The 18,578-nt window shown below is 39.5% G+C and overlaps 1 pseudogene; it reads left to right on the top strand.

Annotated features, from left to right (window-relative positions):
- The first annotated feature begins 1,934 nt into the window (after nucleotides 1-1,934).
- On the top strand, nucleotides 1,935-7,282 carry LOC108955784 (annotated as a pseudogene).
- The last annotated feature ends 11,296 nt before the right edge of the window (nucleotides 7,283-18,578 follow it).

The following is an 18,578-nucleotide window of genomic DNA, read 5'->3' as shown; positions in this document are numbered from 1 at the left end:
CGTTTTCAATTTGGAAATTGATATATCACTGCCACAACCAAACATAATCAACATATTTGTGCATCTGGCAATTTTTCATAACTTTTAGTCCACCGGCAACATTCATAATTAGAACATGAAAAGATAGAGTTGCCACAAATAATTCAGTCCCCAAAGAGTTCCAACTTGTCATCACAAAGGTTGAATTTCAGATATAATTCAGGCTGTGTAAACATCAACAGCTACTTCAGAAGCTAAGTAGACAAGAGCTCAATGCGTTCGGAAAAAAAAAAGAAAAAAAAAAAAGAAGGGCTTCCTAGCAATGGTTAAGGCAAATCACTGTAAAAGAGAAATAAAAGCAAACCCACAAATACCCTTGCTATCTAAAGTCTACACAAAAGTTTTAAACAACAGTAATTTGACAAAAGTTATGTGGTATCAAGGTTACTGAAAGCTTTCAAGAGAGCACCTGTCCTTGATTATGTTGATGCTATGGATGCCATGGGATTTCACAATTTTGATGAGGCATCGACCCACCATACTCGTAGCCCCATTTTGCACAATCGAATCCCCTAATGATCACAGCTGATTAGGACAACTTAGGATAAATTGCCTACGGTGAAAGTTGGGGGACAGCTAAGAGACTCCTGTATTGTCTATATACCTGGTTCCAAAGAGGTGAAGTCTTCAAGCATTCCTAAAGCGGTCGGAGGATCGATTGAAATTGTCGTAGCATATTCAATAGGAGAATTCTTATCAATTTTTTGCCATACACTCTGGTCTTTCACAATGTAAGTCTGCCATGTCCCTGAGCACAAAAACTATTTCACCTTTCAACACACTCAAATTTACAATGGGTTAAGTGCTAGGCACAGATGTTCTGCATAACAAAACAAGTCAGTACTAAGGGAATGGAAAAGTATCTTTTATTTAAGATGACAATCACTAAGATGTGTATAACAGTTTCAATCTTTCTTTTGGTTGATATTTCACTCGTTTCTGTTCTGCATCTAATCAAATTAAACGTTAAACATGCTGCATCAAATATAGAAGATCATATCCTTTGGCTGAGTAAGAAATTGTTCAGAAGTGATCAACTAGATGAGCATGGCTGATGCACAATTAATCTGATATCATTAAACTTAGGTAATACTGAAAGAATGTTTTACCAAAAGAGAGTGGAGATGGAATGACCAAATCGCCAGGAGAAAGATCCTTCACGGCAGAGCCAACTAAGTGTACTTTGCCAACTCCTTCATGTCCTTCGACTGCGGGCAGTTGTGGCCTCACCGGACACACACCTAGATCAAAGTTTATGCATGAATTATCAAATAAACCTCACGCGAAGTAATAAATAGTACATGGATGAATTATGATCTGACTTTGCAACTACATATCAATATTCCTCAGGAACTGGAGCAACAATTGTCAAAGTCAAACAGCGAAGTCATAAAAGGTGCATTAGCCGCCTCAGAATCTCGCAGTTAGACTTTTATTCTCTTCCAATATGTCAGCAACCAAAGATAAACTCACCATGACATATAATCCACTCGTCGATCAAGTCCATGGGTGAATAATGAGTAAGAAGGCGCCGATCGCACATGAGGCATAAATAGGACATTATCGCAAATCATTTTAGTTTTTATCGTGAATTCAGGTTACTTTCGAAGGATGAAGCGAAGCCTAAAATCAAATCTATAGTACACAGAAGCCATCGCAGATATGTCAGTAGCCTCGAAGTCCCCGAAACATCGAACTCCTCCGCCATATGCTCAGTCCACCATCAAAAACAGCCCAAAAACGTTCACCAAAATCAAGCTTAACCGTTGAGCTCGGATCCGAAGGAAAGGCCGATCCGTTATCGAGGCCCGCCCAGCATTTCAACGGGGCCCAATTCACGGCTCCTGAACATCGAACGAGAAGACGCTGCGCGATTGAGCCATTCTCTCTCTCTGTCTCTCTCTCTCTCTATGGACTGTTGAAGCTCGCTCCGTTCTTCTTGGAGCTTCATCTCCGGCGATTCGAGCTCCTCGATCTCCCGAAGCGATTGGGCCACTCTCTCTCTCTCTCTCTCTCTCTCTGTAGACTGTTGAAGCTCGTTCCGGTTCTTCTTGGAGCTTCATCTCCAGCGACTCGAGCTCCTCGATCTCCCGAAGCGATACGCCGCGAACAGGAAAATGAGGCACCGGCTTTTCACCATCGCCTCGCGGAGTCGCGGCAGAAAGCAGCCGTCCCCGCTCGCCTCGCGCTCGTTTTCGCGGCTTCGCTCGCAATCGGATCGGTGCGTTCCGGTCATGCTTCGACTACGCTCGTGATTTTCTCCGATGTTCTCTTTTTCTCTTCTTCTTCCGTGATCGAATCGACGATCGTGGTTTCGTCGTGCAGGCCTTCGTTCGGCATCGCCTTCGACATTGACGGCGTGGTCCTCCTCGGTCACACTCCCGTCGGCGGTTCTCCGCGCGCGCTCAGGAGATTGTACGACGATTCTGGTATAGCTTTCGCCATCGCTTGCTGATATACCTGCGAGGCTTATCTCATGCTGGCGATCGTGCTGTTTCACCTGTCTTCCGAACTGATTGCTGCCGAAATTTCTGATGGACAGTAAAGGGCGGCGGATATCGAGATTCGTATCTGAATCTCGATATCTGCTATTTGTAAACTGCTATCACTTACTTTATGTTCTACATCTTTTCAGGAAATTTGAAGATACCTTTCGTGTTCTTAACAAAGGTGAGTGTTCGTGATTGCTTAAATGTGTTATTAACCTTTACTATTACATTTCTCACTTTCGATGTGTGTTAGCGAATGTGACCGTTCCTATAGAGTCATCACCGGTGAGTGCCATGATATGATGGTCAAACTAAAGTTTTCAAGTTGCATGCTGGGCAAGTATTGGTACTTTTAAGATCTAATAGTAATCGTCTTGATGATTTTGAGATTGCTGCTATCTTATGTTTAAGTCATTCAAGCAATTTGAATCTGTGACACCTTTTGAGATGCCCTTAGCTATGATCGTTCAATATGCTACTCCCTTGAAATAAGAAATTTCGCTTGTTAATTCTTGAAGAAGCGATAATTAATTTTTACTGCACGCTGCTAATAGCAATGGCTGATGCAGGAGGTGGCTTTTCTGAATCCAAAAGAGCCCAGGACTTAGGTCAACTACTAGGAGTCAACATTTTACCTTCATAGGTAGTTCGTTTCTTGTGTTACAAAATCTGCTTGCCCTCACGATTTTGCTTGTTATCAGGTCCAGAACTACTTTGTTTCCTTTTTCTCTCATATTTTGACCAAGATAATTTGCAGGTCATACAGGGCCACACACCTTTTTAACAACTGGTAAATAGGTATGGATTTGTTGGATTCTCTCCATGACCAATGTCCAACTAGAAATCGGCATGCTAATGTAAATCAGAACTGAGCATTTTCCATAACATTTGCTTTTTTTTCATCTATCTCGCTCGTGATTAAGAAAATTGCGAAATAAAATATAGTGCATTTGTATTATTAGCTTGATAAGAATTCTCCTGTGCTTTGTTCTTGGAAACTTGGGGAATGCACTACCCATATTATATTATATGAGTTGAAAAGACTGAGAAGAATGCCAATGCATGTACTAGCTATTCTAAAAGAATTCTGTGTAGGCTTTTCTATTTTACTTAAGAATATGCTTCTCTATTTTATTCATCTGTTTCCTTATTGAGTTTTTTGCACAGATTTGAGAATGAACTTGTCGTTGCTGTTGGCAAAGGAGAGCTTGCTGCTGTGATATCCGAATATGGATACAAGTAAATATTTTGACCACTTCTCTAGGTTTGCAAATGTACCCAGCAATGTCTCAATTACTTGCTCATGCATGCAGGTATGTGGGTGGTGGGAGGGGAAGAGAGAGAGGCAATAGGGATAAAGATATGTATTTAATAAAACTGATATCGACGGATATTACTTTAATCTAGGTAATACGTAGGAGCAAGCAAAGTTAATAGAAAGCACTCAAGTTCTCAGGGACTTGAGTAATCGGAGAGGAGTCCTCTCCATAAATCATCTTAGTTGTCTGTGTTCAATACTCCTGGAACAAGAACTCCGACAACTTGATTCTCCTTTTTTTCCTCTCCAGTTGACCCTCTTTCTGCTTATATCTTTTCTACGCAGAAATGTTCTGTCAGTTGATGAATACACTAGCTACTTTGATGCCATTGATCCACTGGCACCATACAAGAGATGGACAACAAAGGCAGACATTGACCAGAGTAGCAGTTCTAATGAGATGGCGAAGAGAAAAATTGCTGTGCAAACACAGAGAGTTCAGGCAGCATTTGTAGTCAGTGATTCTGTTGACTGGAGCAGAGATATTCAGGTTGTGACCACTCTAATGGATCTTGTCCTTTCTTAGATGATATGATTCAGCTTTTGAGTCCATACTGGGATTTTAGTCACGTAATTTCTAAATCTTTGAACTGATTATCAAAAGACACTAGGCTTTGTTTTTTTGTTCAGTAAATACTCTGTAACTTTAGTCATCATCTTTTTAGAAGTCTGGTGGGCGCTGAAATAAAGTTTGAAAGAAGTGATAAAATGGAGTGTTACCATCTATCTATTTGTCTGTGTACGTTGAACTAATTCGGTGATACTCAAGTTTGGGTTTAGGTGCTATGTGACATATTGAGAACTGGAGGGCTTTCTGGAAGGGAGACTGCAAAGCAACCGCACGTGTTTTTTTGCAAATGATGACCTAGAATACCAGGTAAGCTATGGCATTTGTGATGCGAGCTGCGATCTTGAGTTTTTGAAACCTTAGTGGAACTAAAGCTGGCTGATGCCTAGCTGACAAAGTGTAAAGGCAGGCTACTTTTCCTGCTGAACGTCTTGGTATGGGAGCTGTCAGGATTGCGTTAGAAGCAATCTATAACAAGTACTAATGAGGTTTCACTTCTCAATGTATAGTTTCTGCATGGAGTTTGATCTAATAATCTCCACAAAAAAATTAAAGAATGGCCTATAAGATCCTTGTGTAGGCCTAATTTGCCTCAGTGCAGCATAGTGACATGCATTAATCTTCGATCTTATGTTGCACATTGTTTACTTGTCCCTGTTCTGCAGAACACATCCCATTCTGCTGGCATATACATCATATGGGAAGCCAAATCCATTTGTCTATGCAAATGCTGAGACCGTGTTAAGGAATCTCATGCCATCTTTGTTAAGCAACCTAGATGTGGAGAATACAATAAACTCTGGAATTCATTGTTTTAAAAGCCTATACATGATAGGAGATAATCCAAAAATTGACATTAGAGGCGCACGACAGGTATATTTCATACTGAGAATTGTATTTTATCATATCAGTAATTTTATTTCCAAACATAATCACTAGTGCTGATAACAACTCCTTCAGGCAGGAGATCCTTGGTTTTCTATATTAACAAGGACTGGGGTATTCAAGGGAAAAGATAATCATTCAGAGTTCCCTGAGGACTTGGTAGGTATTTGTAATCTTAACAAAATTCAGACATTTCTCTCTTTGTCTCTCACATTTCTCCTCATATGTACGTTGGGGTGAGTTGATGATAGGTTCCTTAGTAAGCAGATCGCATGCATTCCAGCATGTTCACTTCTTTGGTTTAGAGATTTTAGATATGTGATCCTAGTGGAAAGTCATGGTTGAGACTGCAGATCATTGATGCCACCATGAAAACATTCAGAAGTAAGTACATCGTGTTATCACTTAGGCCTTGTTTGGTTCACTTTGGAGTAAGAAAAGGGAAATGGAATCCCATTGCAGCTCATCTTTGGATGGATTTATGATCATAGAATCAAAGAGCCCAGTTAACAGATACTCCTAAAAATGTAGAATTGGATTGCTCAAGTAGGGGTGGTACTGGGATTCCGAGAAAGCAAAAACATCCAGGAACCCAACCCACTCAGTAGTCTTGAGCTTCATCATCTTCAAATCCTACAAAGTTAGAACTCTCTCTCTGTCTTTCTCCATTCATCATCTTCAAATCCTTTCATGTGAGTTTTGCCTGCCTCTTAGCCCTCACATTACTCTACTAGGTGAAATTATTTCTCTCGCCATTGTGAAATTTGTTTGGTCTGTTTATGGAGATGTCAACCACGAAGATCACATTGGCTTGGGTGCAGACATAAAGTTCCATTTACACACTTGGCTGAGTTGCTGTCACTCCATTTATTCTCGTGATTGGGTCTTTGACTCAAAACACAATAAAAATAAGAATATCACAATGGCTTGAGGTAACAGCTGTGAAGTAGTTTGAAGTTACATGGGAATGGCTTTATCTTCGTTGCTGCAGATTTTGTGTGAAATACTTGACTCTCGAGATTTTGAGGAGCTATATCTAATGTGTTTGTGAAATGCTTATGTGAACTGTATGATCCTTTTAGATGACAATAATTGGGAAATTGTCGGGGAATACTGTGTGGTTCTTCATTCTGTTTCTATCCCTAGTTTTTCATTATCCACTTTGGATTTGTTGATTGGAGAAATATTTTACACATTCCATTTCTGACATGTTTTTACCTCACTTTGCATTTCACATCAGACATTTCTCCCTTCATTCATAAATTGAAACTAAACAATAGAGAATGAACCCCACATCTAGGAATTTGATTGCTTAGATTGGGGTTCCTTTTCATGATTCCATGGCCATGAACCAAAAATGGCCTCACGTGGTTTTGAGTTGTCAGCGTGGACAATCCTCCCTTACTCATATAGGTTGATTTGCTGTGCTCTGGGTGATCTGTGAATTCTAATTCGTTGGATGAAACATGTCTGAACCTTTTCCTTCTTCAGCCTAGCAAAATGTTAGTTTTTCCAAAATATGCCCATTTTTTTTTTTGGTCGAAAAAATATGCCCATTTGAAAGCCACTTTTATGGGGAATTTGTCTTCTCTCCAATTTTTCCAAGGTTAAAAGTGCATCCGAAAATCGCTCGCTCTCAATTGAACTCTTTTATGTTTACCTATGCAGGTCGTGGATACTGTAGAGGACGCTGTCAACTTTATCTTGAGAAAGGAGTGCGGTTCTTGACACAAAAGATGCCTTTTTCTTTATGTATTATCTGAACATCCTCAATTCTTTGGAATCTGACACAATATTTCCATTCAATGTTTTCCATATCTTAATTAGTAAGTATTAGTCGCTAGTCTTCTGTGTATTTTGCATATCGCGTTTCACGTATGTCATTCCCAAGAGGCGGTCAGCATCCCATTTGAATCAAGTAGCATTAAACGAACAATTTATTGTTCTTGCTCTTTTCTCAACCAATGCGATCTCGATTACATACTTGATTTTGGGAAATATCCCAATCTTCCTTCTTACATGTATATGCAATCTCGTTTCCGTGACAAAATTGGGACAATTTTCCATAAATGTGAAGATGTCATGTTTATTTGATGGTAGACCTATCAAAATGAATTATAAGTCTATTTTTTAACCCATATGTTATAAGTTGAGTTATTATATGAATTTGTTATTTTGTAAATAGGTTATAAATGGGTTTGGAATGGTTAAACCCAAAATAATATAGGGGTAAATGATTTCACAACTTACCCCATCTATATAACTCTCTTTTTAATTTTTCATTCTCACTCAATTTCGTATTCTCACTTCAATTTTAGTATGAGTTCTTAAATTAGGCTTAATATAAAAGCGTTTTAAAAATATGAATTGAATCAAATATAAATCGGATTGAATTGAGTATGAATTATTAAATTTATATTTTCTGGACATTCATCAAAATGGGTCAAATATATCAATTTGGATGGAAGGGTCTTCTTTTATGGCGCTAAAGTCATTGTGGCCCCGCAAGGTTCAACGACTAACTCGAGAGTCCAAAAGATGGGATAAGGAAAACGATGTGATGGCGAATGAGGCCGGAGGGATTAAGATTTTAAACAGAAACGATCGTGACCGACGGTCCTATCACGTCGTGTTTCCCACGTTGTCTATGAATTTGAGGCCCTAGCTCACTGTGCTGTGGTTTTACTTTTGTCCCTCCTGTTTTCATTAATTCCATCGTTCTAATTAGTTGGCGACAGGCTGTCTTTTTGTATTGTTTGGACAGGAGTCGCGTCACCATAAGAGAGGGATAGACAAGATTAGACCAACACGAGGACTGAGATTAGTAGTTTTGATCAGTCCATCCAAGACATTTTAAGTTCAAGAGGATCTTAGAACATTTTCCATCGTTTTTAGAACACTCGAAAGAGAAACGAAACGGCCGTGGGTCTCTTTCATCTCTAGCAGGTCGGCTCTAGAATAAGTCTTTTTGGAATTGATTTTGGATAGTAGCGTGAATTTTGTTTGTCAGGTCACGTCTGTAATCCCATTTTGCCTGAAAAGAATGTCAAAACCTGGTTCTTTTTTTTTGGTCAGAATCAAAACCCAATTCAACAATTGATCACGTGGGCTCATAGCTAGATCTACTTTATCAATGATTGAGATGATATTAAGTCACATGTTTTATAGAGCATATAATAATTTCTCATTTCACACCTAATTGTTTTTCTTAGCCCTCCACCAAAATCTTATCCCCTTAGATTGGGAATCGTCAAACATGTATCATTGGTCCCGAACATTGAACATGAAGACGCGATCGAGTTTGGACAGTAGCTCGAGCTCTCTCTGTTCTTTTTATAGCTTCATTTTCAGTGATCGCCAGTGACCGGCTAAATAAAGAAAATGAAGTAAAGAAGAAGATAAAAAAAATATATAAAAGTAAAAAATCAAAAAAATATTATTACAAATTATCTATGTTAATATCGATGGTGGCCAACGTTCACGTTAGTATTAGTTGGTCAATTTTAATCGGATGAATTGAATTGATATAAATATTATTTATGATTTTTTTAAATAATTTTCTCACTGTTTGGGCCGTGAATGAAATTTCCCAACTCTCTGTCCAGCTGTCTTCAATCATTACATCTACATCCTCACGATGACGAATGGTGACGCATCCACTAAAACACGCACCTAGCCCACCCATATGGCGGAGGCATATACAGAGAGCTATCACAACGTCGAGGCCACCTGATGAAAGTTCTCGCTTTGTAGGTCGCGTAAGTATTGGAGCAACAACATCATTCACTGTTTACTCGGTTTTTCTTGTAAAGGTATATGTGCAAACAAGTACTTCCACTCATATTATATCTCGCCAAATTCCATATTGAATCATCTTGATCTCGTGCTCGAATCATATGATTTTCTCAATTCATCATGATTAAAAGTTAAATTGCCTCTTGAATTGATTGGAATATTTTTGTAAACTCACCGCTTGCATTGAACTACCTCAACAAAGTTTTTTTGCTGGAGAACAAATCCTATACACAAACTTATATGAGTTTCCAATACTTTCTTCCTCCTACTCCGTTGGCATGGATCGATCCGAATTCTGTATTGTCCTATGACAATAAAACTCCGACGTGGGTTATTATTAGTGTAGTCATTGTCGTCGTCATGCTTTGCAGTTTCTTTTTCTACTACATTCGGAGGCGAGAGGAGAAAATCCGGAAAACAATGACCCTGGCTCTAGCCCCCAAGAGGCCGCAGCCCGAGCCGCCGAAGAAGCAGGATCCATCCACGATAACAATCCCGAGCTCAGTTTATTGTCCGGAATGCAGGTATAGAAAAGCAAGATTTATTGTCTCGCTAGTTTGCCCTCGGTGTAGGTATACGTCAAGGCAAAATGTAGGGCATTCAGGCTAAAAGTGAGACCGAAATTGCAATAGTTTTTCTTATCTTATTCTATGCTTATGAATTTCGAAGCTTCAATTTATGTTTGTGTACGAAACTTGAACAATGCACTGCGATAAATTATTTACTCTATTGTATAATGTTGGAGATTCAATGCAATGAAAAACTTTAGTGTCGGATGGTTTATCGAATTTCTTTTTGTAGTACATGAGTAGTTCTATGATCATTGATAGATTCTCGACTCATAACGAGTTATAATTGTTTGCATTTTTTCATAACTTCTATACAAAATGTCGTAAATCGACCGCTCAATCCACATGTGATAAAAGAGTGCCTGCTCTTGGTGGAGTACCGTTTGACAGATTTGCTCTATTATTGTCTCATATTCCTAGGGGAGTCATTGGGACTAAGCCACCTGGCGATACTCGCAAAATAGAATGGACTATTTTGTTCGCATTTTTGAGTGGGCTTCGTACTCCAGTCCATACTGGGGGACCTAAACCCCGTCCGAAATGAGTTGCAGAGGAAGGACATCTAAGAAGTGTCACGTGAGTGAACGGAAGTGCGGTTGTGACACAAAATCTTGGAAGTCCGACAATCAATAGATGAGACGACGTCAGTTGTTTCTCGTAGGATCCGGCTAGTGTAACGGTGTTGTGTGGCCACGGTTTTTCATTGCCAAAAGGAAGAAATTGAAAGAGCAAAAGGAGCCGTGGGATGGGATCCTTCCAGTATATTAAAAGAAATAAAATTCAAGTGATGGTGCCGAGTGAAACCCCACATTGCCTTTTTAGTAACTTCCATTGTTCATTGATGTAATTAGGCTTAGCTTAGCCTCGTCGCCCCCCACGGGACCATGCACTTCCTTGCAATAAATCAAAACTTCTTTATGACGCCAAAAACGGAAAAGATAAAAGATAAACAATAATCAAAAAATTATCGGGCCTAGACAATGCTAAACTAGACAACCACGCGAGCAATCAAATGCCAAACTTTTGATAGAATTGAAAGATAAAGCAATCGAATGGCATGACTGGGCTTTGCAGAAGGTACATCATATGATTAGGACAAAAGAAAGAGACGCCCTACGTAATAAGTTAAATGAGTAGAATCAAATTTTTAATAATCAAGTTGAATCGAGTTCAATTTCGAACCTTAATATTGAGTTGAGCTAGAGTCTGGGGATTTGAAATTGAATTTTGTTTATTCACGATTTAGTATCAAAGCATCAAAAAATGGAAATTTTCAAATAATAGCTCGAAGTGACTATTTTCTTGAAAAAATATCTGAAGTAGACATTATATCAAATGATGGTCCGAAGTGATATATTTAGTCTCAAATAAAGTTCTGGCTTCACTAAAAAAAAAAAAAAGTTCTGGCTTCACCAACTAACGAAACCTTGTCTACATCCAGGGGTATTCTTGTCCAAGTACTTTTTATATTTTTGTTTTTCTCCCTCTCTGTTTCATGTTTGTGTTTTCTTTTCTTTCTTCTTCTTCCTCACCCCCTCTCGCTCTGCCTCGCATCCGCCTTTGCCGCCATCATCAGCCACCTCTCTCTCTCTCTCTCTCTTTCTCTCTCTCTGCCATTTGTCGTTATGATCAAGACCAGCTTTTCTTCGGAGCAAGCCATTATAGCAGAACCGAGGTCGTTAATGATTCTAAGTTTCACTCCTCGAAATGGTTCGAAGAAAGATTCCACAAAGCCAAAGCAGGCGAGCTTACAAAAATACGATTCCTTTATCCCAAGATTCAATGCAAATTTCTATCCGATTTGAGCCGCTTCCTTTGAGGCAACCCAAAGGCCCCAAAGATGTTCGATCAAATACCTGAATGGGTCTATTTTGCTTTAACAATGGATAATTTTCTCATATGATAATGCCATTGTCCAGGGCTTCCATATATTAATTCGCTCAACGAGAAGGTGCTGATCACAATAGGAATGGGCACAGAAGACTGCTACTTTCGGAAGCAGCGACGCAAGGCGTTACTAGGCACATACATGCTCATTGGCGTCGTATGGCTCAACAACGAAACCTCACCCCTAGGTGGTGCACGCTAAAGCCTTAGCCGAAGGAAAGAAGAAAGATACGTGTGGAAACAATTTATCTAGGCGATAATAAGCCATGGAAGAATTCATTAATAAGCACATATGATCAAAATGACCATTGGGCTCAAGGGATTTGTTGAAGCTGATGAAGATGCTTGTAACTAGAGAACAAGAAGTTTGAGGAAGAAGCTCAGAAGCCGTGATTTAGGATGAGGAATGAAGTCACTGTGGAGCTCTAAGAAAAAGGGCATTATATCGAGGGAATTAGGAGCGTGGAGAACATGTTATGAAGGAAAAAGTACTATGAGCAAATTGGTAGAGTTGAATTTGCTTATTAAGTTTGAGCACTCTGTGGTCGGTCTCTTATTTACCTTTTCACATCTTTGCTCTGTTTGCAATCAATTCTATTAATAAAACTTCGTTGATGTCATCTGGATTCTGATTTATTTGGCTGTAGCCTCGTCAATTGAGTTGAGGAGGTTTTTGTAAGATTAAACTAAAAAAATGATTTGGGTCACTATCAACTAGTATTAGAAGATCGTTTTACAAAAGTTATTGTCCGGAGAATATTGCTTCAGCAAGAAGTGAGCCAATATGACATTTTTGCGATATACCAAAACCAAAGGCAACGTATTAGAAAGCATTCATGTCAAGTGCCTTAGAGGCCAGAAAAGCTCGGACCATGGAGCAAACCACACTATTGAACCAGACAGTTATCTTGACCCGGTAGTAATTTTCAATAACTAGTGGCAAACATGATATTCAGTACCATTCGAACTATGAGATTTGTACTTGGCATTGATTTTTTTTCCCAGGACGATGAATTGCAGAGAATAGAGACAATGCACTGAATATAATAGACTCAAGCTTTACATTAACTTCAACAAGTAAAGAGTTGGCGAGACAGTTTCACAGAACGCTTTTCAGCGGACAGCCTACATCCTTTCTGATTTGCTTCTAGAAGTCGGTCGCAAGCTGTTGTAAATGTTATGCCTATATGATTATCGTGCACTCTTGTTCCTAGCAATAACACTACAACTCCTTTTAAGCCTATAGCTAATATCATTACCAATCGATTCATCTTCCTTGCAACATCTTCCCTGCCGAGACTCTGCAACCACCTCTTTGTCCAACTCTCTGGCAATGCAACTTCTCCCTTCAGCGACATCTCTTCTCTCACCTTCAATGTGCATCAAACTCGATGTATCCTAAGTCTTTCGCAAACCCAGCAACTGCAATCCCTATTTTGCTCGACAACTTATTGGCATCAGGCAATTTGATATACTGAAGCCCTGGACAATGGTATAATCACATCAGAAATTTGAAATCATCCATTGTTAAAACATAATAGATCCATTCAGGCATTTCAAACATCTGTAGGGGCGTGTGGGGTGCCTCAACGGAAGAGGCTCAAATCAGACCGAAATTTGCAATGAATCTTGGAATAAAGGAATCAAGTTTGTAAGCTCACCTGCTTTTGCTTCGTGGAATCTTCTACGAGCCATTCGAGGAGTGAAACTTAGAATCTCCAACGAGTTCGGTTCTGTTGTAATGACTTGCTTCGAATAAAAGCTGGTCCTGATCATACGATGAGATGGCAAAGAGAGAGAGAGTGGCTGATGATGGCATCGAAGAAGGATGTGAAGGCAGAGTGAAAGAGGCGTGAAAGATGCAGAAAGAAAAAGAAAGAAAAGAAAGCAAAAACATGAAACGAGAAAGAAAAAATGTCATTGGACGAGGATGCCCCTATACGTGGACAAGGTTTGGTTATTTGGTAAAGCCAAACACTTATTCGAGACTAAATAGACCACTTGAGGCCTTTATTTGAGATATTATTCACTTTGGACCTTCTTTTGAGAAAATGACTCCACTTTGAGCGCTTATTGGAAATTTTCCCCCAAATCAATTAATAGCCCAAATATATATATATACATTGTTAAATGAAACGCCTTATCTTACAGGCCTTCGGGCATTGACCCAAATAAAAATATGTGGTAGTTCCATCTCAGCATGCTAGCAAGTATGATGCAAGTTGTCTCCAAAACTTCATAAGCCTCCTCTGAAATATGCGCATATCCAATCAAAGCACGACTCCTGAAATATAAAACCACAATCAATCTTGCAAGAAAGTTTCAAAAAATGATTAAGATGATAAAATTATGCAGTCAAATCAACCAGTAATACATATCAACTAATGTCTATCATGTTTAATCTCTTTGTCAATGTATAATATATGCAAGAACATAGAGAGAGGCTCTTTTAAATTCCTCGAAAGATACTGATGAAAATCAAATATGTAGGTCCAACTTCTCCTCTCTCTTTTTCCCCTTTTTTAATCTAGCGCAGTTATCGAAAAAGGATGATGAAACAAAATGTTTTGATGAAAACTGATTTTGTTCCCAAGCCAGCTAAATTAAGAACTTTTCAAGCACACAATCGACTAAATTATTGAAGAAGTTAATATCAAGAGTCAACCTACGCATCAAAAGTTAAATGAGTGGCAGAGATTGACTTGACACTCTGCCTGAAATGAAATCTTCATGATTGAAAAAAAAATACCTGAGAGATCAACTACTTTAATTCCTATTTAAGTGATTTTTAATCTAATTGTAAAAAATAGGGAGAATGCAGAAATACATCATCCACCAATTAGATTTCCATTGCTTTTTTTTAGAATAAAAAATCTTAAGCAATAATTAAGGAAGAGACAAATGTGTGCAGGTAATGTGCACGACACGAGTTCAGTTTTCCTCACTAACCGGTGGAAACAATTCATGTTGGCGCCAACAAACCAAGTTTTGGCTCAAACCTTACTAGTTCCATGAGGCTAATTGGATATTTCGTGGGTATGACATCCACTGAATATATGAATTCCCTCATGACACAACAAAAAATAAAGAAAAGAAAAATGAGGAACAATGTCATAGTATTGAAAAATTACCAAGCCTAGACAATGCTAAACGAAATGACCACTCCACCAATAAAACATTAGGTTGGATGGAGTTGAAAAACAAAGTGGGAAAAAGGATATTACAAGTGTCATAACTTTTATGTAATACTCACTTAAGTGCCATAACTTATGTATGGCATTCACTTGAGTGACGTAACTTTTTAAAAACGTTCATCGCGAGTGTCATGCCATATCGGATTTCGGGCACTTGGGTGAACGTTTCTAAAAGTTTTTGACACTTAAGTGATCGATTGAAAGTTATGTTGTGGCACCCCAAAGCGCCCAAGGTCACCACATCCTACCAAAGAAGTACCTTACTTCCTAGGCATATATATATTTTTTGAAAATGGTCCCAGCGCATCTTATCTGCGGAAGCATAATCGAGTTTTACAATCCCCCTTCAACAACCATGATACGATACGATGCACACCACTAAGTACCATAGGAAAAGATAAAACCATGCCACTTTTATTTATATATTTGCATGATGGATTTTCTCGGGTCGGTATAACAAAAGAAAGGCCAAGACTTTTAGCTATACTCGGCTATAACCCCCAAAAAGAGACTCTCGACCCCTAAAGTAATCACATGACATCCTCCATCTAACAACGGTGGCTACTCCCAAAAAGAAACACCGGCTCTCTACCCTTCACGCAGCCATCACACCCATCCAGGTGCATCAAGTGGTGGCGGCGGCAACATCCCTCGCATCACCCCATCTCGACGAACGTGAACGGATATGAACTCTAGTATGACAGGGCCCTCAGCCAGGCCCACATCATACATCACTATTGCGCGCACCTGAAGAAACGTCAGACCAGGAATGGTGGAACAGTCGATCTCCACACACTCAACCTCCACATCCGATGGAAGGCCGTAAAAGACGCCCCGCGTGACAGCAGGGAGCGGCATCTTTCTGATATGAAATGTTGGTCCCCGAAGGGGTGAGTACAGCCACTCAGCAGGTAAAAGATCCAATAACCACTCAATGCATCATATAAAACAATCATAGCATAATGCATGTCATTCATGCATCCAAGCATAACTTACCTTGAAGCCATGCATATGCCATCATACATCCTCATCACAATCATATCACATACATATCATCATGCCATAGCTAATCATCATCATGTCATACACATATCATCATATGCCATAGGTGATCATCATCATGTCACACACATGTATCATCATGCCATATGTGATCATCATCATATTATACACATATCATCATGCCATATGTGATCATCATCATATCATACACATATCATCATCATCATGCCACACATCCATACGTATGTCATCATATCACATGTGCATGATTCAATTTCCACTTTTATCTTTCAATTTGATCACCACATCTCTCTTTCTCGGGATAAGCAATTTCATCCCATACTTTACCACTCGCACCCCAACCTGGCATCACGAGAAAAACCTCTGGCATTCAACTATTTATGGCCACCGGGCATCCAGCATCCCCACATTCCGGGCATCTCGCATCCCAACTGGCATCACGAGGCATCCCCTCGGGCACAAACCTCCGAGGCTTCCGGCACCCAATCATTTCGGGCATCTTGAAACTCCCGAGGACATCCGGCCATGTATCTCAATACAATCCGGGCATCCGGCACCCCCCATCCCGGGCATCCTGACACTCCCAGGGCATTATCAGCCGCCTCCAACCGTTTCCTCATTTATCATTGTTCATGTTCACCAATTTATGTCTCAACTCAACATGGCACATGATGTAATGGCAAACAAGATCACTTTCATCCTTTGATTCATACATGCATCTCCAATCATGATCATACATGCAGCAAGACACAATCATTCATAACAATACCATTCATGGAGTCCATACAATTTAGAATAGTCCATTTATCATGCCTTTTTGAAGTTTACTAAATTCCAGCTTATACCATTTTAGAAAACATTTGAATTAAATATCCATATGATTTTCAAAAATCATGAAATCAGGACATGAGATAGACAAGACAATAAGGTAACAATTTCGTGGAGAACACGTGCCCTAAAGGGTTTCACACAAGAAGATGTAATCCACACAAATACAGCATGAGATTTCGGATAGAGACAGATTGCGCAATTTCTGAAATAATTCGATTAAAATACCCGAATGACCTCCAAAAATTATAAAATTTTACCAGGGCATAGTAAAGACCCTAAAGTATATTTTTCATGAAGACATCTAGGCCATATTCATTCTAGATAATTTTCTATAGGCGTCCGAAGCTCCTGCTTCTAGCACCGAAACGTCCAGTATAGCTATCTCCGAAATATCAAGTTTTCACCCACTTATTGTTCTTAGTTTCCTCTGAAATTTGGATATGTTTTGCTTCAAAATGTCTTCTACAACTTTTATTAAGGAATCTAAGTGAAATTTTCAAAGAATAGTCACCATATAGGTCCAAGGAATCTCGGGTATCCAGTACCGTATTTCCAGATTTACCGTCTTCAAAAGAAAGTCGATTCACTAGGCTACACTTGTTATTTGTACCTAAAATTTGAGTATATTATTATTTAGGATGTTATCTACATGTTTCATGCAGAAGTCGAAGGGAAATTCTCGGTAAAAAGCAACATGCAACCCACAAAACTACCAAAAGGTCAGCAAAGCAGTTCCATATCTAGCGTCTTGGTAGGAAGAGGGTTTCACCCCTTAAATCGCAACCATTTTATCCCAAATTTTAGTATGTCATACTTTGAGATGATTTCTACAAGTTTTATGAAGGAGTCTAAGTCAAAATCCAACTCGAAACACTAATACAAGCTTCCACAAGTTTCTGGGTCAGGTGGTATACACGAAATCAGCAAGCTTTTTCAAGAACAAACCACACTAGCTTCGGTTCCTTACCTCTAAACACCCAAGATTCCACACTATGTCAACCACACATGCAAGAGTAGAAAGTGGATCCTAACTTGCCTCTAAGATCAAGAGAACGACGGCACATGGACGGCACACGGACGGCGAACGGACGGCGAACGGATGACGAGCGGCTCCTTCTTCCTCCTCTCTCGGCTTCCCTCTCTCTCTCGTAACTCTCTCTCTCTCTCTCTCTCTCTCTCTCTCTCTCTCTCTCTCTGGCTTGGACAAAAACCCTCAACTGGCCACTCTCTCTCCCCCTTTTGTTTCCCCTAAACTCCATCATTGGCAATCATGAGGTGTCTCCCCAATAGCCAATGCATGGAACCCTCTTTTTGCCACTTGGCAAAGCTTGTGCAAGGTGGGCTTGGGCTTGGGCTTGGGCTTGGGCTTGGGCTTGGAAGAAGTGGGCCGGCCACTCCTCCCCCTCCCCCTTGGTCGATGGTCACACTTCCTTGGGCTTCAATGGGCCGGCCATCTTGGCCCATCAAAATCCACTCTTGGGCCTAAGGCCCAAACCTAAATATAAAAAAATCAAAATTTACCTTTTATTCTTTCTTTTATAGATTTTAAGTTTTAAATTCCACATGGCCAAAATCTTGTAACATTTTATTTATAGGAATTTAGTCTATGAGGTGCATAGCCAAGAATAGATTATTCTCATTAATTTATCCTATAGTACTAATTTAAAAAATTCATGAACACAAGCATATATCTCTTAGTCTTAAGAGAAAACTAATGGCTAAAACATAAACCATAGGTAATTTCATTACTTAATTACGGGCATTAATTCCTCTAGAGGTTGTCTTGAATTTTGGGATGCCACAATTCTCCCCTCCTTAGAGAATTTCGTCCTCGAAATTAGACACCGCTCGTGCCTTCTTGAAACAAGTAGGGGTACTTTTCCTTCATACGATCTTCACTTTCCCATGTGGCTTCCTCCATATCATGATGTCGCCATAATACCTTAACCAGAGGAATCTTCTTAGTCCTAAGAATTTGTT

This window comes from Eucalyptus grandis, chromosome 2 (genome assembly GCF_016545825.1).
Source record: "Eucalyptus grandis isolate ANBG69807.140 chromosome 2, ASM1654582v1, whole genome shotgun sequence".
Taxonomy (NCBI): Eukaryota; Viridiplantae; Streptophyta; class Magnoliopsida; order Myrtales; family Myrtaceae; genus Eucalyptus; species Eucalyptus grandis.
This window is presented reverse-complemented; position numbering and strand designations above follow the sequence as displayed.